We start from the raw sequence: 25,650 nt of genomic DNA, 5'->3' as shown, positions 1-25,650 counted from the left end.
AATAATTAGTTCCTACTAATCATTTAAATAATTACATTTTCAAATTTAAAAGAGGAAACAAAGCTTTTTGCTCATAACTCATAAACTGATACTCATAAAGATTTTACAGGTAAGACAATAAACGCTGCTCATTACACTTCCTAAGTGAAGTGCAAGGTGGGTGTGAGTGCTAACAAAATGTCAAATCAGGATATTTTATTTGGTTGTTTTTTTTTTTAATAGGTTTTTAGTACGTACCTCTTTCTACAACCATTGGAGTCAGGTTACTAAATAATTTTGCCCTGGGTGGCCTTTGTACCCTTGAATATTGACACATGTATTGGTTACACCACTGGCATCCAGTGAAGGTCAAGGATACTTTACAATGAGAGTAACAGTAATCAAGAGAATAGAATTCATTGTATATTTGCTGACAGGTCATAGTTTGGAAATGTCTGAACATAAATCCTAATTAATTTTGTATTTCTAATGGAAAAGAAAAAAATGATACAGAGAAGAAGCAGGCATACAGGCAAAAGGAAGAAAGGAAGAAAGGAAGAAAGAAAGAAAAAGGAAGGAAGGAAGGAAGGAAGGAAGGAAGGAAGGAAGGAAGGAAGGAAGGAAGGAAGGAAGGAAGGAAGGAAGGAAGGAAGGAAGGAAGGAAGGAAGGAAGGAAGGAAGGAAGGAAGGAAGGAAGGAAGGAAGGAAGGAAGGAAGGAAGGAAGGAAGGAAGGAAGGAAGGAAGGAAGGAAGGAAGGAAGGAAGGAAGGAAGGAAGAAAGAAAGAAAGAAAGAAAGAAAGAAAGAAAGAAAGAAAGAAAGAAAGAAAGAAAGAAAGAAAGAAAGAAAGAAAGAAAGAAAGAAAGAAAGAAAGAAAGAGAGAAAGAGAGAAAGAGAGAAAGAGAGAAAGAGAGAAAGAAAGAAAGAAAGAAAGAAAGAAAGAAAGAAAGAAAGAGAGAAAGAGAGAAAGAGAGAAAGAAAGAAAGAAAGAAAGAAAGAAAGAAAGAAAGAAAGAAAGAAAGAAAGAAAGAAAGAAAGAAAGAAAGAAAGAAAGAAAGAAAGAAAGAAAGAAAGAAAGAAAGAAAGAAAGAAAGACAAATTTATCAGGGGAGACATTAAAGCAAAGCTGAATTTCTGTGCACATTATTTCTCGTAATTTCACCCAAAATGATATCCTGAAAAAATTATTCTTATTAATGTTCTCTTCATTTCTGCAGGGGGCATAAAAATAACGGATGAGTGTGAGAATATAAACCGTATGGTTAGTGAGGCAGAGGTGATAATTAGAACATGCTGTACTACGCAGTAAACAAAGCTATTATGAACGATAGAGTTCTTTATAGAGTATTTAAAAAGGGGATGGAAATAATATACTTTCCCTCGACTGGCTTAAAAGCTCTGTCTGTAACTACCATGAAAAAATAATAAAAAGAAAGAAGAAGGAGATTTGGAGTTAATCACTCAAAGGGTTGGTTTCTAGTTAAAAACAACTGCAAATATTATCAATACTTATTTGATTCCATACTAATTTATGTAGAGCATATTATTTGTTTCTCATTTAGTCATATGTTTGGAGAGGATAAATCATGTCACAACTGCAAATACAAGGTTGTAGAAGGAAAATACTATAGATTTATTTTCCTAGTAGAATTATCTCTCTGTCACTGTATGTTTTTTTCTGTTTCCAATGTCAAAGACTCTTACTTTCTAAAGGCAAACAGAGTTTCTTGGCTATAACTTGAAAATCCAGCCTAGAATTTCATCTTGCAGAGCTTTCAGGGCCAAAAAATTATTGTCCTTTCACTGTGAAAATGAATTGGATATTTGATATTCAGGGTACCACCATTAATTATGAACTTAAGGGTAACTGGATTACAATACATTCACAAACCCTCCAAACCACCCAACAAACCACAACCAAAAACACCCACCACAAAAAATCAAATGAAAAGGTACTACACTAAATCACATATGTGTTTCTTACCGGTTTGAGGTCTATGCTATTGTTTTTTTTCTTCTTTTAAGAGAAAAATTTTAAAAGTAAAAGCATAAATCAAGACAGTTCCAAATGAGTCAGTTTTAGAACCAAAATGATCTTACTGTTACTATAATAGAGATGAATGCTTTTTTGGACCAAACCCAGAGAATGAATCCACACACTCTACTGTGTCACACCAGTTCTGCAACAGAAAGTTTTGACCTTCTCAAGTCACTATTTGCAGAAGGAGATATTAGCACTCTCTCAATGTCTATTCATGCTGAATTCGAGTGAATGAATGAATTCTGCATCCTATAGATGGTTGAAAATTCCTTAATATGTTACTAAGTGCAGTGCAAATGAGAAGAATGGATTTAAGGGGCTTGAGAGAAGTCAAGTATATCATGGAACATATAGTATAATAGACTGAATGAAGGAAGGAAATTGGATTGACAGGATACTGGATCAAATTTCAAATCTGAATGAAGAATATCCCCATACTGAGAAACAGCCATTAGCTGGAAAAACTGATGAAATCAGAAAAGGATGAAAAAAATATATGTGAGTTTTTGAAGGGATAATAAGCCTCACCAGAAGAAGGTAGCTTGTCAAAAGAGAGTTAAAATGAGAAACTGAGGGTTTAATTAGAATGACACCAGTACAGGTTATTCGCATGACGTTTGTTGAACATGAGTCACACAGTTCATCCAGGATGTAGAATTTGTGCTCAGAGCACAGTAAAAATTGTTCATAATATGAGTAGGTATTTCTACAAATCTGACTAGTCATGTGTGTAATGCATGAATGGCAGACTTAGTGTGTTCAAAAGTAGTATAACCACTTTAGACAAAATTGAACAACATAAATACGGAATAGTACAGATATTTTTTCAGTAACTGTGTGAGAAAATATATGTAGCCATTGCAGTTACCAAAAAAGAGATGGATCACACCCTCATGTACTTTTGTATTCAATTTAATGCAAGAAACCATAATTACTTAAGAGATGGACAGATTCCGGATCAGGAAAAGTACAAGCATAAACTTGTGGTGCATTGGGCTGAAAAATATTTCAAGAAAAATTTGTCTCAATTGTTGGATTTTTGGTCCTCAAAAAATGTTGATATGAGGATAAATAAAATATCAGGAAAGACAACATAAACTTACTGATCTCTTCTTGTAAGCAAACTCCCACACAAGGAATGTTTCTCTCTCATCACTTCTAGGAAGCTTTGACTTTGGATAAAGTTTGAAAAAAAAAAAAAAAAAAAAAAAGAAAAAGATATGTTTCTACCCTTGCAGTACATAATTAAACCAAGATCCTTAAATTTTTTACTACAAGTACATTACATCTGGCGTCTTTATTAGCATTCAACTAACTGTCATAAACCAGTGAAAAAGTATTTTGAACACTATTCCCAGAAGGATCTTTCATTCTTAATTTCTTTGCTTTGTCCATGAAGTTCTTGTTTTTATTTTCTTTAGCTTTTCTCCTGCTTTTTCATCTCTCAGGGCTTTTTTTTTTTGTTCTTCTATTGTGACTGTGAACTAAATAACCTTGCAAAAGCAGATCCACAACAGCTGTAAGATGAAGAGAGCTCCCCTAAAGTTAACACATATATTTCTGACCAAAAGTCCACTTGAAATAGAGAGATGGTTGAAATGTATTTCTGCAAGGCAAAGGCACTTTCCTTATGGCTACAGGTGACTTCTACCCTCCACTCAGGATTTAGATACCTGAACTTTTCCTATAAGTACGCTCTTCAGAAACTAAAGGTGGGTGAATTGAATATATGGCCTGAAGACAAGTTGTACATTTTAGTGACGAGTCTAGATGAGAATTAGATAAAAAACAAAACAAACAAACAAAACAAACTGAACAGAACATGGGAAGCTCAAAAATTCTTCCTTTCTTCTGTGATGATTCAAACCAATCTTAAAAGCAACGTATCCCAAACACTGGGGCTATGGATTGCTTTGATATGGAAAGAATTTACTTGGAAGACTAGCCTTAAATATAGAAAGAAAAAGACCTGGTTTCAGTCATTACTTCATGGTTTTAGCCATTTTGTCTAAAGGGTATTTTGTATGAAATACTGGTAATTACTGTGGAAATGAGCTTCACAGCTTTAAAATAACTTTCCCATAACATACTCCGCCCACTAACTCGTATTAGACTCTCAGGGTGTCCTTGAAATAGAACTATGAGGCTGGCCTCCAAGAAACATGCAATAAGAAGCATTGCTTTATTTTACAACACTGAAATGGGAGGAGAAGGGTGGTTCTACATTTTTGGCTCAGGGGCTTGAATTCCTATGTCCTCTTTCCTGGGAGATGATTCTAACTCTTGTGTTATTGGGTATGCTTGGGTACATATTCTCTGAGTTTCTTTGTTGAAGTTATTCCATTTTGCAAGATAACATGAAATATTCATCAAGCCAGACAGAAAGAATGAATAAGCAAGATTCCTTTGTCTGTTGGGTTGGGTAGTCATGTGGGAGAAGAACACATGGGTTCTGGTCCCTGCTCCAATAAATACTTAATACATATCAGTGTATAACTCTGGGAGCAAGTCCTTCACACAAGACAGGTAGAGACATGCCTGTTTTGTGAATCTCGAGAGGATTTCAGCATAAAATAGATATTTCACTCTGTCAAGACCGGAGTTCTTGGCATGCTTGGAGCAGAACTTCAGATACCAAGGGAACACCTCTGTCAGAAATGCTCATGAGTTTGCAGTGCAGCAGGTTTGAAAATCTGAGATTTAAAGTACGAATCTGAGATCTTAGACTTAATCTTAAGTGTTATTTTAATTTTATTTTATTTCTATTAACTTTATTTTCTCAGAAGATAGACTAAGTTTGTATTGAATTAAGAGAAAGCCTGGTAGAATATAGAGGTGCCTTCCTACTTAAGTCTCTAACAGATGTAACTGCAAGGAAGAACAGTAACAGTACTGTAATATGACAAGCAATTTTTCCTGTTCCACTGTCTAGAAAAAAAAAATCTCCATTACAGTCTAGATGGAACCTGCCCACACAGCTGAATGTCCAGGGTGTTGCAGTTGTAGCTACAGTCATGTGCACGTGAGAGGATGGCCAATTGTGTCTCTGTTTGCTGGAGATATTTAATGGTTTTGCTACCAAACATCACAGAAGGTCAGGAGGGAGATGGATGGTGATAAACTAACAAGCAGAATTGTTCTAACAAAGCATCTGTGAGCAACTGCTTGATCAAAATGACAGACATCAATCAGAATAATAACTTCAAATATGAGATTTTCAATTAGCGAGGGAACATAAATAAATGCGTCTGGAAAATAAGCATAAGGGATTTGGGAAGGAGACAGCACATACATAACAAAAGAAAGAAAGAGAGGCAGCAGGAAGAAAAATGGACTGATATACACAAAGAAATGTGCACAGAAGCAGACATACAAACAGGTCTGCTGGGAGATACACTGATAAACAGAAGTATTACAAATATTGTCTCTAGCTTGCACACAGAAAATTCTTGCTAGGGTTTTGCAAAGATCTTACTCTGCATTTTGCATTGAAAGGTAAAAAAAAAAAGTAATAATAATTCAATGCTTCTGCTATATATCCCCTATGCTTACAAAAATTCCTCTAACACAAAAATGATTGTAGGAAATGTTTATCAGAAATGTAATCAAAGGGAGAAGTGTATACAGGATGAGTGCCTTTTTTACCATTTACTTACCTCTGATGTTGTCATTTGCATCCATGGAAAATGGGAGTAAAATGCAGCCTGATCAGAACGACAACATTTTACTTCCACTTTGCACTAGATGATGGTTTATAAGAACTCATTATAAATCTCAAACAAAAAAAGGAATACCTTGATCTGTAGGTGCAGGGTATGCGAGACAACTGTTATGGCGTACAGATCTGGTTCATGTACTTTCATCAAGGTTAAAGCTGTTGAGGGAAACACTGGGATAGATGGAGTTTTGGTCTAACACAGTACAGCCACTCTAATGTTCTCACAAACAACTTTAAAACAAATGTGTGGGCTTCAAGAATCTTGGTGAATAAGACATGAACTCTACACTTGTCCTCAAAACCTCTCTACTGTGACCTTGTTTTAATTGGCTTCGTGGTAAGTTTCCAAAAGCTGAGTGGAGTTTTGAACTGTACTAATAAGTTTAGGGATAAGGATTAGAAAACATGTGAAATTCAGAAGTCTGAAAAAGAATACAGGAGAAAACTAGGTCCTAGTTCCTGCTATAAAAAAACCTGAAGGGTTCAATTAACAAGCCTCCTTGTATGGATCAAGTCCTGCATTTTTCATACTGCTTTAGCAGTAACATAATGAACATATCATTGTGGAGAGGCAGGTGGGAAGGAAAAGTCTCAGTGTTAACTATTGTCAAATTTTCTGAGAGATGTAAGATTTTTTAATGAAAATTGTACTTATTTCAAGAACAGCAAGGCTGGAGTCTTGATTCATGATTCAGGCAAGCATACTGGCTATTACTGATGTCTAAAGGACCTCCTCTGTACCCATTCAGGGTTTCTTTTTTTTTTCAATTTGCAAAATAAATTCTGACAGAGGTAACTTTAGATTACTTTAGATATCTATATAAGCAATATTGTATATGATAAGCAACATGGAATACCTATGTATTAAAAATTGTGCAAAATTGAAATGTTTTATGACATACATCACCTTCAAACTGAAGTGGACTAGAAGGAGGTGGTGTAAATTGTCATAGCTCCTCTTGCAGTTTCCCTCTTGCTTTCTAAACACCCATTTTTGCAGAGAAATTCTGGATATTCACAAGACTGAGTAGAGCCTGATCCAAGAGTAAGGGGCCCTGGAGAGTCATGGGGAGGTAAAGATAAAAGGCCTGACAGCTAGGAAATATGATCAGGAAAATAGAAAGAACTGAAAGACAAGGCAAGACCTGGCAGCAAGACACTAATATTTCCATATCTACTGGTGTATCACATGTGCCATGCAGCTACTACCAGGTGAAAGGAATATAATGTCATTAACTCATTTAGTACTGAATGAATCTCCATTTATTTAAGAATTCTGTGTTTGGTAATTTTTTATGGGTTCAAGGGCAAACATTTGGTCCATAATTTGGACTAATTTAGCTCCATTTATATTTGTGATTGTGACTTTACTTTCTCTGTGGTAGAGTAACTACCCTGGCTTATGCTAATTATCTGCCAGTGTCTCACAGCTCCAGAATCTGGTTTTCCCTTGAGCATCTCCCAAGTTTATTAGTTTGACCTTATCAAGTTTCTTCCAAGGCAGCTCTGAACATCAGTCCAAACTTACAACTGCCCTTCATTCTTATTTTAACAATTACAGCACTTCTCAAGTCAACCTTGAAGACCAAGTCACTTAGCTAAGGCATCTTAAAATCCTAGGCACTTACGGTATACAAGCAAGAGGAATGATGGAAACACATGGGGATATCAGTGCTTCTCACACACACTCATTACTCTTGGTTTCCTTCTTTTATCACTGACCCAAATGCAGGCACACCAGCAACTATTTTGCCCAAAATATGCCTTGTGAATTTCAGAGGGAGATCAGTTAATGGCATGTCCACACCGCCCCTTATGCCTTTTTGTTTGAAAGGAATTTTCAGTCCCTTTCTTTGTTTCAGCTACCTCAGTTTTTCTTGCTGAAAACTGTGGATGAAGAGCTATTTCCAAAAAGAATTCAAACCCCTCACTTCAGTTCTTTGACAATGGTATTTGTAAGTGTCTATGGGCATAAAGACATATACCTATAAAAGCTATAACAAGACTGATGAAATGTATTATCTTTAAATTATGCTACTTTGGCTTGTCATCTCTTTCACAACATCTGTATTCATAAAAGAAAAAAAAAACCACAAAAAGAGTTAAGTGAAATCATCACCTGCTTTAGTGGCATAAAAATCATTAGAGTGACATCCACTATCTCAGAATATGAATTTGGATCTTCTGGATCATTATTGACAGTGTGCGATTCTTTACTTTTGTAAACATCTGGCAGTGCATCTAGGAAGTTTCATAAATTTTGTGATGCATTCTGTGTTAAGAAGACCTTTCTGTCCCATAACTGTTTGTTGCATAACATTGAAGTCTTTGAAAATACCTAATTCTTCTGCACTCTGTTGGTTGTTAAGATGATAGATTCAGTTAAATGCTTGTTTTTGTAACATAGCCTGAAGGCATCTCAAATGTTCCTATCCATAGTATGTCCTTAAAAATCTAAACATAAAAATTATAGAATTCTTACAATATTCTTGAAAGGAGCTTTACAGACTCCCAGCTGGCCAGCATTGGCCAAGCAATGGAGATTTATTTTTCATCTTTCCTCATGACTCATTGCTTACAATTCCTTCTTCATTTTGTTTACTTTTCTCTGAAAAATTTAAAATTCTGTGCATCTGACAGAACACTTCCCTTCTTTCTGTCCTCCAAAAACAATCCACAAGGGGGAAGGACAAAACTTTAACCTTTGCATACATTACTTCTAAATCTCTTCTTTTGCTACTTTTTGTCTTGCTCTTCTGTCATAGGATCATAAAATCATAGCATCATAGAATTGTTGTGGCTGGAAGGGACTTTTCAGATCATCAAGTCCAACCATCAGCCAAACCTGACAAAACCACCTCTAAACCATGTCCTTAAGCAGTGCGTCTACCCAGCTTTTAAATACCTCCAGGGATGGTGACTCCAGCACCTCCCAGGGCAGCCTGTTCCAATAACTAACAGCCCTGTCTATGAAGATATTTTTCTAACACCCAATCTCAACCAACCCTGGATCAACTTGAAGACATTTCCTCTTGTCTTATTGCTTTTCATTAGGGAGAAGGGATCAGTCCTCCCATCAATTTACTCCAATCCATTTCAGTACCACTTCCCCTCCTGTTCAATAATATCCCTTCATTTTTCTTCAAAGTAATAGGGTCACCAATGATTATGTGACATCCAATTGTAGATAAACATCCTATGGCCAAAAAGGGCCCTGAGTACATAGAAATCAGCAGGAGACTAGAGTGACCAAGAGGTTGTTTCCTCTGTTTTCTTCAGGGGTTTAGTTTGTTGATCTACATTTAGCATGATGGACACAAACTCCAGTGAGATGTCTTATTTAACAGATGAAGTATGACAGAGTTCTTTAAATTGTCAATTCAGCTAGTAAGAAAGAGGTGAAAGTTCAAGTTTTATGTGATAACGTTATAGCTCCTCCTTAATAAATGCATAATTAGATAAGGATATAAAGATTGTATATATAGCAGATACTAATTCACTTAATATGTTGACCATCTACACTTAATTATGATAATCGCAGTGTGCTATTAAATAGACAAGCAAGACAAAAGCCTCCCTGAGAGATTTGTCATTATTATAAGAGCTGATATAGTTTACCTATGATCCTCCACTAACTCATTCAAAGTCTAGGCATAAGACTGTGTTTTTTTCCTGTTTTGTCTTCTAATGAGCCCTCATTTCCCTTTTTTACCTCACATATTTGCAGATTGTGTTTCTCTGGGACAAAAACTACCCCTTTATTATTGACATTAATGAGTGATTTTTTTATATCCATCCAGAGCTAAATAGGCCTCTGGATTTGATGTGGAATGGGTAAAGAAATGACTTGTCTCTTTATTTCCTTAGATTCTATGAAAGAACCAAGAGGAAAAAAAAGTAACAAATATAAGTGGGAAAGAATAGTTAGCAACTCATAGGAGAGCTATTACAATTCATAAATGAGGGTTACACACTCAATCTCTTTCTCTTTTTATGTATAAAGTGAAATAGATAGAACTCCCACACATTTTTTCCTCCAGCCACTTTGAATATTGTTCACTCTTGTTCTCAGCTTTGCCAGTGATAAAAGGTTTATTCCACATATTCCCAGGCGATGGTAGAGCAAAAAGTATACCTAATGTGGCTGTCCAATGCATTGACATTCATATTTAGTCTCTAAAGTCAAGTCATTTCGGAGAAAAGGGGAGTACAATTTGCTATGTAATGCACTGAGACAATCCTATATCTCTGACTGTGTTTCATGACAGATCTTATAAAAGATCGTAAATTACTATCTGTTGAAATATATGAATTTAATGGATTCCATTAATGCACACACCTGCACATAAAAGATTTTGCAAGCCAGAAGATATGATCAGTCAAACAGCTTTAATAGTTATTAATTACAGTTGCTCACTATTTATTCCTTGCCAACATAGAAATATTAAGGTATTTTAATACTTATATTCTTGGATAGTATACATAAAAGAGGGAACCAGTCTTTTTCTTCTTCTGTGTAATCAATCAGCAAGTTACCCAGTGCTTAAAAATCTTTCTTAAATATTTTCTTATTTTTCTCCATAAGTGTCAGAAAAGTGCAGAGAGATTTCTTCACGAAGATTTCTACTGTTCCGATTCTGTTTTACTTGACTGACTCCAGAAATCTTCAGTTTGGATCTAACTTTGTAAAAGATTTCATCATTTGGTTGAAATCTTTGTCACGAGTCACGTGAGATGTTTAAAAATATATAAATCCATAATGTTGTTGTATTTCCAGATGATTTGCTGTGCTCCTGAAACATAACCTTTCACAAAATGGTGAAAGCCTCAAAATTCAGGTGTGGAAATTAATTAAAAACCCCAAGTATTACACAGCAGACAGCCAGAATTGACGAACCGGAGCTATTGTCACAACAGTGTCAAATTCAATTAAAAATGTATCAAAAATGTAGGACAAAGAATCCTATCAGCCAAACAAGTTTAATGGATGTACTGTAAAACATCGCAATGAGCCTGGTCTCTGGAGTTTGAAATGGACACTGTAAAAGCACGTGAATTAACTGATGCCCTTGTCTGGGAGAGAAGGATTTTAAATATGCTCATACCTCATGCTCTGTTGACTGCTCCTAACCAAACCAAATAAGACTTCACTAAGAGACAGTGTGGATGCAGAAGGAATGGATCTACCCCAAATTTGTCTTGCACCTTTGTTTTCTAACCTGTGAAATAGAGTAGTTGCATTTAGTCATATATTTTAGAGGAGTTTGAAATCTTCTCATACACAAAGAAAGACAATATTATTTATTACAGACTACAGTCTTTATTATTCCCTTGAATATCTCTGACATTGCATCCACTGACTTTTCCAACAGAAAATATAAGAGCAATCATAGACTAAAGTAAAAAATCCTTTAGTTTATTTAAAGCACTCATTGACCTGAATCAGTGAAACAGAGGAGCTTTATATAACATGATATTACATACGTTCTTGGCAAAATAGACATTGGTTAGCACATCAGTTACTCTCCTACAGTCCACAACCACATTCTTACTCAAATGTATATATGAGGTAACAACCTTCTCCTCCCAAGACTGTAAAACTATTATGTATTATACCCAGTGCTAAAGCGTGAACAGGCACTTATTGCAATTACTTTCCTAAATGACATTTGTCACTTGTTCTAAGTCTTCTGTCCTCCAAAATGTAAATATATAATTAATTTTTCATTGTGGTTCATTTCTTTGTTGGATCTCAATGCACAGGATTCTTTGCCTCGTGTTTTATCTAAATAAATAGAAGTTGAGTATATTATTGGACATAGATGTATTGCCACTGAATCTCTTAGTTATTTCATGGTATCTCAGAATTGAGGGGTTTTTTTTGTCTTCAATCTTAAAGCATGGTAGCATATGCATTTAATTGCTGACACACATGAGATGCAGTGAAGGCAACAGCCACAATTTTAGCTGCTGTCAACTTTTGACCTATACTGTAGAGGCTGAGCAGGCACCACACCCAGTTTATGAATTATTGCTCAGATCCTCTGGAATTATAGAATAGGTAGGCATTACTGAGCACAATAAAAATGGTGATTTCCAGAATTAGAAATCACCACTGTGGTGGCCACACTGAATTGCTAGCTTGTCAAAGGAGAAGGAGGTAGATTGAAATGGATCTTTAACTCCAGGGATTGCACTCATGACACTTGACCATTGTGCATGTTAGCTACAGATAACAGCAATGGGGATAAAAGAAATACCCGATTTTTATTTATGATGAGGACCTTCAACTAAAAATAAATGAAACATTTTAAGGACTTCTTTTTTTTCAAGAGTTAACTTTAATCCAAGTACATACAAGGCCTCTGTTGGGAAGCCTCTGAGTGTCTGGACCTTTCAAAACTTTAAGAAGAGACCGATACAAAAACTTTAATAACATCAAGTCACAAAAAGAGCTTAGTAGATGACTCAAAGGCCATTGTTAGAGCTAAAGTTAGCTATTCTTCTGGGCTTCTATTCACTGTATGTCTTTGCTTCATAATGCTTGGTATAAAATGCTTCTTTCAATTGGAGTGCAGAGAATTTTAACTCATGAAAATACTATTTCCTGATGGAAGGGCCAGGGTTTGCCTTACATTATTATATGTTATGTTGTGGTATGTATGTTGTGTGATGCTGCACTCCTTCTTGTTCAGTTTTATGGGGGGTTTTATGATGTGTTTTCTTTCTAAAATCTCAGTAGACTTTCAAGTCCAAAAGAGATTTTGAGAAGTAATTGAAAAGTAATTATATTTCAGTTAAATCAGTGTATTGGGTTTGCATGGCAAAGTTGGGGAGGGGTAGGAGTGTTGCAGATGGGAGCTATAGGTGTGGCTTCTGTTAGAAATTGCTAGAAACTTTGTCCTTGTCCAATGCAGTCAATTCCAGCTGGCTCCAAGATGGACTTGCCACTGGCCAAGTCTGAACCCATATGCAATGGTCGTAGTGTATCTGGGATAGCAGTTAAGAAGGGGGAAAAGAAGTCCAACAGGGTAGAGAGAAGCAAAATGTGAGAGAAACCACTCTCTGAATACCAGGATTTCTGAGGAAGGAAGGGGTGCATATGCCAGAGCATGCCTGCAGCCCATGGAGAATCCAATGGGGGAGATGTCTACCTTCAGCCTGTGCAGGACCCCACATCAGACCAGCTGGATGCCTGATGGCAGCTATGACCCTGTGGGAAGACTGCACTGGAACAGGGTCCAGGCATGACCTGTGGAGAGAGGAGCCAACATGGAGCAGGTTTGCTGGCACAACTCGTGACCCCACCTGGGACTCACAATGAAGGAGTCTGGTCTTGAAGGTCTGCACCCCATGGGAGAGACCCTTGCTGGAACAGTTTGTGAAGAACTGCAACCTGTGGGAAGGGGTCACATTGAAGAAATTTGTGGAGGACTGTCTGTCATGGAGCAGGGGAAGAGTGTGAGTCCTTCCCTGAGGAGAATGGAGTGGCAGAAACAACATGTGATGAACTGTTCCCAAACCCAGTGGCACTGCAGGAAGGAGGTAGATAAATTGGGAGTACAGTTGTGCCTGGAACAAGGGGAGGGTGTAGGGAAGTGTTTTTAAGATTTGGGTTTATTTCTCATTGTTCTTGACTACTCTGATTGGTAAAAACTTAAAATATTTTTTTCTGAGATGAGTCTGTTTTGCCTGTGAAAATAGTTGCTAATTGTCCTTACCTTGACCCACAAGCCTCTTATTACATTTTTCTCTCCCTTGTCCAGCTGATGATGGGAGTGATAGAGAAGCTTTGGTGAGCACCTGGCATTCAATCTCAGTCAATTCACCACAATCAGGTATATATTTGTATACCTTTCCACAAAACCATGAAGAATCCCAGAATGTTAGGGGTTGGAAGGATCCTCTGGAGATCATCGTGTCCAGCCTGCCTGCTAAAGCAGGCTTACCTAGAGCAGGTTGGATAAGATTATATCTAGGCAAGTTTTGAATATCTCCACAGAAGGAGAATCCACAGCCTCTCTGGGAAGCCTGTCACCCTCAGAGTGAAGAAGTTTTTCCTCATGTTCAGATGGAACTCCTTGTGTTTCGGTTTCTGCTTGTTACCCCTTGTCCTGTCATTAGGCACCATCAAGAAGAGTCTGGCCCCGTCCTCTTGACCTGCTCTTTAGATATTGATAAGTATTGACTTTTCTGAATGCCAGTCTAGATTTCTGACATTATTTTGTGAAGATAGGAATAATTGAGAAATAGAGCTGTATACCTTGTTAATACGAAGAGGTGAAAACACTGCTTAAAAGTACTTCCTAGTCTGATGAAAACTTTTTGTCTCCTTTGGAGATTACTTTATTGGTATTACTCTAGAGCAAGACTTCCCACACTGTTGTCACAATCTGAGAAGAATCTGATTCATCACTTCTTGGAGAAAGAATGTTACAAGGACAAAGCAGGATGCTGATGGGAACTGGCAGAAAGGGATTGTTTGGATGCTATTCTACCTCATGATTGTGGAATCTGGTGAAAAATCTAACCTGCTAAGCAGGGTGTAACTTCACTTTAAAAAATGAACAAACAGGTAATTGGTAAGGTAAAAAAATGGATGTCATTGCTAAAATCTGGTTTTGGTGAATTGTCCACCTTACCAGTTTATTTAAAGTTGCCATTAGCAGCATGTTTATACATTTTTCATGAATGAATTTCTTAAAAATGTAAAAAAAAAAACAACCACTCAGTGTCTAAGCACAAAATTAGTCCAATTGTTTCAAAAGGAAAGGAAAAGTAGGACTGTTTCTCAACTGACATAAAATGACATAGTCCCATTAATTGTGATTAAACTACTCCAATTGCCATTATCTGAACATCAAAACTTCCATATCAATTAATATTTTCATTGATCTAATGAATGGGAAAAATAAGTCTTTCTGTGTGTCTAGCTCTGTTACATACAGAAATGTATGTAACATTTCTGCTTACAGAGACATAGTATTTTCATTGAATATCTGTCAAAGTATGTTGTGTTTCTTACCAAATTTGAAATTATGATCTAAAAAAACACAACAACAAAAAATAAAACCAAGACAAACTTTATTTTCCCCTGTGATCCAGCCCATTTTTGGAAAACACTGGGAAGAAAACTGGTTTTCATTGCAGAGGGGAAAAGAGAAAGAATAAAAGAAACTGAAGTCCATATTTTATGTGTATGTATTTGAAATTATAGCCATCAATTTCTGATAAGCCTGTTGTTAGTACAGTGATCAAAAAGGAGAGGGAAAATGCACCTTTAATTTCCAAGTTATTCCTATTTACTTAGGTTAATTAACAGGAGAAAATTTGTCATGTTAATTTGGAAACATTGTTGAAATTATAGTTTCTTCCAGGGAATAGGAAATAGAAAGAGAGGATAGACAAAGGACAAAACTTTAGTGTTTGAATCAGGCGTTTACATATGCAGTTATTCTCAGTTGAAGGAGTACAATATTGTGCAAAGAATCAACAAAAGGTTTCATTCCATCTGAATCCTACACATTCTTAAATTCATTAAGAAGGCATGTCATCGAGAGTTAGACCTATGCATTAGGCAACAACTCCTGTTCCATGTCCCTCCCACCGAAGTATTCACTACTTACTGTGCTGATAAATGCTTCAATTAGCTAAAATTAAGATAGAATGATAGATCACACTGGTTACAATTTAAGATTGCTTAGGATTTAGGTCATATAAACTATGCCTAATTTCAGGATTTTGTACACAATACTGGAAATAATTTTCCACTTTAGACTAGATCTCAGGTAGATTCAACAGAAGTTTTTTGCTACTATTAATTATTTCATTGGAAGAAAAATAATTCATGATAGAGAAGTCCATTGTAAATGTTTGAACTTGGTCCTGAGAAACTGGGTCTTGGTGGCAGGAAGGTTGGACCAGATGACCTCTAGAGGACCTTTTGAACCTCAATTATTCTGTGATTCTGTGAAAACTCAACTCTGATTTAGCAGGGTGCCTTTTCTTAATCACACAAGTTACTAGTTTTGTTCTTGTGTTAAAATTTGGAAGGATAGTGTCCCTTCAGAGAAGATATTTTTGCTTTTACATCTTCTACATACATTTCACTGTAAAGTAGGCAGACTTTCTCTGTGTGCTGCTAGCAGATGTGTTGGTTTAGCCCTCTTTCTCTTTATATTCTGAGGAAGACAACTAGGATTTAGCAGTTTATTTTCAGTGGGAGAAAGTTTTTTGATATTAGATTTCCATTTCATAGTGCTCAGATTTATGATGGGTAGTAAACCCATATAGTGAGCCTTAATGTAAGTGTTATTTAATGACACCAGAGGTACCAGGCATCATGTTATTATGATATCCAGAAAGGTAACATGTTTTTCAACCTTGCTGGAAATTGTATTGAAAGCTATGTTGTGATATTTTCATCACATTGTTTTGTAGGACTGTCTGCTGCACATATATTTTTCCATACACTTAAACACACAAAGGTAAGGGACCCCTTTTATAAACACAGGCACTGGATCAATAGAAGAATACATGCTATCTGAAGTAGAAGTTACAACCCTTCAGTTGAAGTGTGGCCAGGATATTTCTACCCAAATTAAGATAACGGAAAGTAAAGTCATTAGACCCTTCTCTGAGAAGACACACATAAAGGAGAGGAAAAACTTTAGTCTCATTTCCAAAATGATGGATGCAGGTTTTTAAAAATGCATATTTATATGCATTTATTTCAACAGGAGGTTTAAATTAAAAACAAGCCTTAATCCTTAAAGCTGCATAAGATCCAGGTTTCTAACCATTTCAATTGCAATTAGCTACTCATATATGTAGGATGCTCTTTAAAAGTATTTATCTGTTATACACTAACTGCTTCTCTGGCACTAAAAGAGGCTTGTCTAGTCCAGCAATCGATGAAAATATTCAGTAGTGGTATGCTCAAGAGGTTCTGAATCCTTATCGTAGCATATGCCAGGAAATTCATGCAAATGCTGCATTTCTATGCCCAAATCTGGTCACTGCATGTGTCAAATGGATAGTCACTGAAGTACCTACCTAGATCAGATCATATTATACACTCTCCAAGGCCCAGACTATATGTATTTTTCATCTTTCACAATACCGAGCAGATGGACCTTGACTGTCAAAGGCCCTCAGCTGCCAGTATGCCGAGTTCTTTGTAAAGCCTTTCCTGTTGTGGAAAAGAGGAAAAAAATACTAATGAGAGTATTTTATTGCCTCAATTACAGTCCACTTTAATGAACTCTCCTCCAGACAATGCACTATCCACAAAGATTTGATCTTTGAATGGAGTAAAACCCCAGCACTTTTGTTTCTCTCTGGTATATATAATAATGCATCAATAACCAGGGCCTGGTTAGACATATTTTTTCTAACTGACAATTTATACAATTTCAAATATAAAAATAGACCTAAATGTGTATATATGCATGCAACAATGCATGTGTATTTGTGTGTGCTTGTATATGTACATATTCCATCTGTGTATATTTTTAAATATGCAAACAGAATCCTTTTCACTCTCTCAGAAGTTGTTATAGTGTCCCATAGCAACAACTCACAGATAAAGAATCTCACATCAAACCAAATTGTACATCGAGGACACTGCTGACTGTTATACCAACATTATAGATCTGATTTAAATCCACAGAATTAAGGAGGTTCCCACTGCAAGTCTAACATCAGCTCGCCAAGCTATGATATAGCAACACATATGGCAAATAACATCATGTCCTCTTCGTTTTGACATAGAAAAATGAGTTAGAGAATGACTGGGAGTTTTTATGCCAAATTTACTAACTTTTGTGGGTTTAAATCTTCCCCCAGATGTTAATGTTATAGGGACTGGTGTTGTGATGTTTAAGGAGACATCCAGTTCTGCAGCAATTTTATTCTGTTTCTCTTGGTTTTGGGGAATTTCTTCTTCTAGAGGGTCAGTTCAATTGAATAGCATAAAATAGAAAGACACTTCCTTCTGGCAGGACAGGTGGAAATTTTATGCTCCAGGACTGTTCAATAATGATCTTTGGCTGCATTCATATACACAGACACAGCAGTTAGCTGTTAATGGGAAGACAGGCAGTATGGAAAATACATTTCATGACTATGCCCTTCCATACACACTCTTCAATAGCAGAAACTCTTGTAAACACTTTGAAGCACACAGTTTCTACCTCAGCTTCCATTCACTAGAAAGTACACAATTGTCACCATGTTTCATGTTTCATTTCATCGTGTTTTGAGACAAGCAGACTTAGGCATCACAATATTTAAGACTAAATGTTTGTTAGTGAGTGCAAGAGAAGACACTCATACTCTCACTTCAGCTATGGTGGTTTTTTTTACTTTGCTTACTTCAGTGTCACAGTTCATACGTTTCTGTTAGGGTAACGTTCCCACATAGGGTGCCATGCTTGTTTAATTTTCTGAAACAGCATTTTCAACTTTTTGTTTACTTCAGGTTTGTTCTTGATTACATATGCTGACTGAATAATTTTAAACTGTGAAGTTTACTTGTGGTTTAGCTTTGACTTGGGACTTGGATATCAAAAAGGGTGTGCACAAGTAAAGTAATATAATCCTCCTCCATTCAGAAATTCTCAAAAGTATATAAAATATTTTCTCAAGAACCACAAAGAAATATATTTAAAAATTAACCAAACATTACTGTATTTTTTATTTTTCTGCTTAAAAAAAAATGTTGATATTAACCTATTTAATTTCTATATGAATCAGTATAAACAATTAGATTGATATGATTCAGAAGGAAATATAATATTAAAGTGCCCCTCATTGTGCCTTAGAAGACACAGGAATTTGGTATGTAACTCATCCTCAGTAAAAAACCAATAACTCATCCCCAAAGTAATCCTGAAAATTACCTTATTATAAACAAAAAACAAACAAAGCAAACAAAAAAACCACCACACCCCTGCACTACACAACCAATGGAACTTTACTACCCTATTTTATACTTTTGTGCTTTATGTTATGCTACAAGTTTGTTATAATTATACAAAACATTTTTTTATTTCCAATTCAAATTCAGCTTTCCATACTAAAACATCAGTCACTGAAATTGAGGCTTATAAATTCAGATTTTGAACTTGATCTTAACTTGAAAAATTTTTTAGCACTCAGATCCCAGAATGTGAGTCTACAAGCCTTACAGTACTAGATCTATTCCTCCACATTATCAACTCCAAACTTCTCATGGGTTTTGATCTCTAAAAAGTCACTCATTTTTTTTTTTTATTCCTGCAGGGGTTGTAGATATGTCTGGATTTTTAACATGCAAGAAATGAAAACTCGAATCCAGTTACCGAGTCTTTGCTGCTGTTCTATTCATGTTATTTACAGAAAACAGTCTTCTCTGTCACACGTATGGATTTCCTCTCTAAGGAAATGAAATTTTGCTCCAGACTGAATCCTGAGAGCAAAGTCAGTTCGTACAAACAGTTGGATGTGGAATATATTGTAGACCAAATTGACTTGTCCATCTGACACAGATGACGCATGGGATGACCTTGGGTGAATCATTTTCTATCCTTGTTCTTTCTCTCCTGTAAAACAGGGATAATGATACTTTTACACTTCCATTGTAAAGACATAATACAAAAATAGCTAAACAGGTCACATACGGGTTCAGCTGTTTCAGTGCCTCATCTTTGACAAGGGCCAATAGCAAGTTTGGATAGATGAGAAGAGCAAGACGATCAGTAATACCTTCCTTTGCTACCCCTTCTCAGGTTCTAGCAGCATGGAAGATAAAATCCTAAGGATTTCCAGAGCGAAACTTGATGATTAAGGGCCTGGAGCATCTCTTCTATGAGGAGAGGCTGAATAAGCTGGGGCTGTTCAGCCTGGAGAAAAGAAGACTAAGGGGGGATCTAATTAATGTCTATAAGTATCTTAGCATGGAATGCAGGGGGAATTAGACAGCCCCTTTTCAGTGGTCTGTGGGGATAGGACAAGGGCCAATGGCTGCAAGTTGGAGCACAGGAAGTTCCAGCCCAACATGCAGAAGAACTTCTTCACAGTGAGGGTGACAGAGCACTGGGACAGGCTGCCCAGGGAGGTGATGGAGTCTCCTTCTCTGGAGATATTCAAGACCTGTCTGGATGCCTACCTGTGCAATATGAGCTGGGGAGATGCTTTGGCAGGGGGGTTGGACCCGATGATCTCTCAAGGTCCCTTCCAACCCCTACAATTCTGTGATTCTGTGATCCCTATTATTTTGTTTCAGCAAAGAAAAACAAATATGAAGTTTTAACAACATGATCAAGGTCTTCGAGGAGGAACTGTACCAACAGGAGACTGTCAATTATGTAAGAAGAAATGCTGAGTACTTTTAGTGAGTGACTCTCTGTTAAGAGGCACTGTGATGCCCATCTGCCTACTTGAAAGCAAGTCACAAGAGGTATGCTGCCTTATAGCACCCAAGATCTGAGACTCTGAGATGGTGCCACAATTTGTCTAGATTACTATCCACTGCTATTGTTTCATGTGAACATGAATGACACTGCAAGCCAGAACCTCAGTAAAATCAAATAAGACTATAAAGGCATGGGGGTGCAAATGAAAAACATTGATGCTCAAGTTATATTTTCCTCCATTCTACCAGTCAGAGGGAAAGGTGCAACCAGAATCTTTGGCAGCAGGCTGGCCAATTGGTAAAGTAGGCTTTAAGCTGAAGGACATACAGTTCCAACCCCCCTGCCACAGGAAGGGTCACCAACATCCAGGCATGATCTAGACAAGGTTGCCTGGGCAACCAACCTGGCCTTGAACACCTCCAGGGATGGGGCATCCACCACTTCTTTGGGCAGCCTGCTCCAGCACATTACCACTCCCTCTGTAAAAAACAGCCCTCTCCAACAGTTCAATATATTTCCTATATTGGGGGCCCCCAAATCTGGACATAGGACTCCAGCTGGGGCCTCATGAGGGCAGAGCAGAGAGGGACAGTCACACCTCTATCCCTGCTGGCTATCCCTCTTCTGATGGACCTCAGGATACCATTGGCCTTCTGAGTTGCAAGAGCATATGTCTGGCTCATGTTAAGTTTCTTCTTCACCAGAACCCCTAGGCTCTTCACAGCAGGGGCACTCTCAAGGAGCTCTTCTCCCATATACATCTGGGATTTCTCCAGCCCAAGTGCAAGACATTAGACTTAGGTTCATTAGGTTCATTCAGGCCCACCTTTCAAGCCTGTCAGGATCCCTCTAGAAGGCTTTCTTGCCATCTATTGTGTCAACCACGCCACTCAGCTTGGTGTCATCAGCAAACTTCCTTGGGGTGCACTCAGTTCCATCATCACTGTCATTGATAAAAAATTTAAAGAGCACTGGTTCCAAGACAGACCCCTGGAGGACACCACTTGTTACACATTTATTAGTTAATTAAATCTGCCAAGAACAAGAGCATCGGCAGCAAAAGGAAGACTAGGGGAAAAGTGGACCTGCTGCTGAATGAGGTGGGTGCATCTGTGATGATGGATACAGAGAAGGTGGAGTTACTGAATGTCTTCTTCGCTTCAGTCTTTACTGCTAAACTGGCCATCAGGAATCCCAGACCCCGGAGATAGGAAACAAAGTAGGGAGAAAGAATGAACTTCCCTTAGTTGAAGGGCATTGGGTTAGAGAACATTTAGGCAAACCCAACATCCACAAGTTCATGGGCTCAAGATGTTATTGTTGGCCGCTCTCAATTCTCTTTGAAAGTTCCTGGAGAACAGGAGAGGTGCCTGAGGACTGGACAAAAGCCAATGCCACTTTGGCCTTCAAGAAGGGCAAGAAAGATGACTCAGGAAACCACAGAACAGTCATTCTAATCTCCATTTCTGGAAAAAGTGATTGAGCAGTTCTTTCTGGTGGTCATTAACAGGCATGTGGAGGAGCAGAAGGTTATTTGAAGTGGTCAACATGGATTCACAAAGGGGAAATCCTGCCTGACCAATCTGACAGGATTTTATGATGACTGGCTATGTGGATGTGGGAAGAGCAGTGGCAGTTACCTACTTTGACTCAAGCAAGGCTTTTGACACTGTCTCTCATAACATCACCATATGTAAGCTTAGGAAATGTGGGTTGGATGAGTGGACAGTGAGGTGAGTTAGGAACTCACTGAATGGCAAAGCCCAGAGGAGTGTGATAAGAGACACAGAGCCTAGCTGGAATTTCATGAATTTGCAGATTTGGCCCACACTACACTTTATGGCAATAAGTCCCACAACCAAATTACCTGTTACAATGAAGCATGAAACAGTATAGCAAAACAAAACAATTTCCTCTTGCTTGCCTTAACCTGCATGTCTAATAGATAAAAGGAGTGAGAAAAAGTGTTAAATAAATGGTAAATATTAGCAAAGCCTTACATTTAAACTACAAAATCATCTTATAGCTTTGCTAATGTGATTTTTTAATAATAACTGGCATATCAAAGGATAAAACTCAAATACACATGACTCAGAGGAAAAAAACTACATCAGAATTTAAGAGGTGGAAATTAATAACCATTCTAGGGTTCTTCCCATATCATTAACAACATTACGTTACAAAATTTCCTCTGGAATAATGTTCATCTTCAGAAAAGAATGACAAATGTTACAAATAATTTAAAGATTCACACCCGGCAAACCACCTGATCAGAAATCAATTTTACACTTTTAGAACCATTTTTGCTTGCCCAGACTGTGCAGTGGTTGAAGATCTCTTCTATGAATTCAATTTGGAGAGGCATAGAAACTTCCCAGCATGAGCCACATCTGCAACCTTCTGAATTGATAGAAATCTTAAAGCAACTGATGCTCATTTTGCAGACAGCTTTCAGCAGTGCACTTTTATTTCAATAGTAATTGAAGACACAAAAAATTTAAAATTACAAAAGAAAAAAAATATTTTTTTTAAATATTCCTTTATTTTAATTATATTTAATTTGTGTTTAAAATGGGATCTCCAACAGGCTGATACTTTTGACCTAGTTTCTGTAGTATAATGCAAATCAGAAATCTCTTGCACTCCCTTGGTATTCCTGGGAAACCGAGAAAGGCTAAAAGTATAGGTCCTATTCACAAATATTTAATGTTCTGGCTGTAAAGGGTGTAGACTGTTTTTGGCGGTTGGCTCTGAGTGACTCTTACATCTTCACCACTTTGTTTTGTGCACCTCTCTCTGCAGATATAGATCTGAATTAAGTCTGAGGCCTCAGGACCAACTTTCTGGATCTGTCCCACTGGTTCATTAATACCCTCTCTTTTGCTTTCCCACTTCCTCTGTCATGTTGTTATGAGGGGAGATTTCCTCACAATGAAATTTGAAAATTAGCTATTTAATCTATATGACTTATTAACTTATTTTTTTAAAAATGTTTGGAATTTCATACACTAAATTTACATCCATGACATCCATATGCCCACACTCTTTCTCAAAAAGCCCCTTAATATTTTAGTCTATTATTTTGTTTCTTCATAGGTCTTCATAACTTACTAGTTCTTGCAAGACACAAGTGTAGTCAAAATTGACTTTCCTTAGTGCTCAGACCTTCATGTACCCAACGTAATTCTGTGATTCAGTAGAAAATAAAGATTGTGGTCACTGCCCACACACAGAGCATGTCTCTGCCCTACCTTATTCACCTGTTGTTTAGCCCCAGCCAGCAGCTAAGCAACACATGGCCACTCACTTTCCCTGCTGCCTGGGGGGATGGAAGGAGAATGGGAAGACAAACAAGGTGGAGTTGGGATAAGGGCAGTTTACTGAAAAGAAAGAAAGGAAACAGCAGAACTTCAAATATACTAAACTGATGATACACAATGCAGTTTCTCACCAAAAACATTATGGCTCACTGCACACTCAAGAACTGTCATGAAGCTGGTCAGCCTGTGGACTGCACATCCTGGAGCTGCTCTGCCACTCTCTGTCTCTCTTATACTGAGCATGACATCATATGGTACAAAGTATCCCCTTGGTTAGCTTGGGTCATCCAGGCCATGTTCTATCCCAAATTCTGATGAAAAACCTTATTGTGGCCTAACACAAGACAAAATCAAGCAATTAGATGCCTACATATGACTACATCAGAATACCCTTCTTGTAGACGTGTTTAGAAGAAGATTCATCTCATCTTAAGAGAGGAGTGAGAAAGGGCAGAGGATTTTTGCTGTCTCTATTTCCATCCTTTGTGCCATTTATCTGGTTTACTATGGCTCACATGTCCACCTTCAGAGGAAATCAGCAGTGTTTAGACTGCTATCAAATTGTAAGAGAATGGATCCTCATAGACATGTGTAGTATCCATTACAGCAAGGTCTTCTCTTCTGGTGCTTCTAGGCATTGCTGTGACCCTAATAACAATATGCTTATTGCACTGACAGAAGCTGATCCTGATGTCTGCTTTCAGGCAGTCACAAGAGGCTGCAACAACACTTTTGTCCAAGTAAGGTCTGTAAGATTCAGCCACAAAATGAGGCTAGAAACTCTCTCATAACTGTATCCTAATGAACCTGAGAGAGGATAATATTCTGACAGCAGGGAGGAGAGGGAAAGATTAAAGGGCAAAGAGAAGTGAAGAGGGTAGAACAGCACAGCGGGCAAATGGATTAATGTGCTCAATGGAATAGTTAAACCAATGTAAATGAAAATGCCCCTTTGAGTGATATCATGTGCTAATGTACACCATGATACCTTCTGTTCTCCTGCATTCCCTCTCTTTTATTGTCCTTTCAGCAAATCCGGGTTTTATTCTCAAACTCCTTCTGACACAAAAGTCTCTGGCAGATTTTCAAACCCTGATGTTTTCCAAAGCAAAACCATACCATTCTCTCACTACTTCTGTGTTTCAGTCTCTGGAGGTATCTCCTTTGCTCAAGATCTGCAGAAAAAAATCGAAACCTGGGGATCAAGCTCTAGGGGAGATAGAGGGGGAAAGCACTTGCAGAACACCATTTTCAGAAATATATTAGTCATAGTTCAACTTTTGTTGAAAGCCCTAAACTGTGAACAATTATTATAAAATTCAATGGAAAGAAAGCTTCATAGACAGTGCTTATGAGCCTCAGCTTCCCAGACATGATTTAACTCCAATCAGGAAGCCATAAAGCTGAAGTTAACACAAATTTTGTTAATACATGGCCCAGGCAGTGGTGGGACGCTTTCAAAGTACATTAAATAAAAAGGTTACACCCCTGGTTTAAGAAGCCTTTAAGCTGGCATTCACAGGTTATTAAAGAAGGCTCGTGATGTTCTTACTCTATTTTTGCTCTCATCCTCAGGTTCAGTAATGAAAAAAGAAGGAAAGACTATTGGATTAGCTCGCCTTGTGCTTTTTAACCTTTCTTTTCTTTGTGGCTTTAAGTATCAAATGCAGAGGAGTAAGCCTGCTTAAAGATGTATACACATATGGTCATTTTGGTTTAACTCAATTATAACATGACTATATTACTTCCGGATCACAGGCAAAACCTTTTTGTATTGGCCTCAAAAAGACAAGGTAGGAATATCACATTAGCAAGAGCTGACTAGTTTTGTTTGCATGTTATCTTTTGTTTGTTTGCTCATGAACACTCTAAGTAGCAGCTGTTTAGCCTTCCTCTCCCCTGCCAATAAAGCAAACAAAAAACTGGTTTCCTAACCACTGGAAATAAACCTTTCAAAGGACTTTTAAGTATGCTGGCAGTCAGCCAAAATTTGGCTAGTCTGACATCATGGCAAAAGTAGTATGAGAAATAAGCACAGTCTGTAATTTGATTTCAATTCATGACCTTTCCAGCAGCTTACTAATCCAACAGTATAGAAAGAAAATTGTGATTAGCAATTGAGGTGAGAATTAGGTTTGGTTTTTCTTTTTTTTTTTTTTTTAATTATTTCAATTTTCTTTGGTTCCATAACTCAAAG

The sequence above is a fragment of the Gallinula chloropus genome (genome assembly GCF_964237585.1).
Source record: "Gallinula chloropus genome assembly, chromosome: Z".
NCBI lineage: Eukaryota > Metazoa > Chordata > Aves > Gruiformes > Rallidae > Gallinula > Gallinula chloropus.
Note: the sequence above shows the minus strand (reverse complement) of the source record.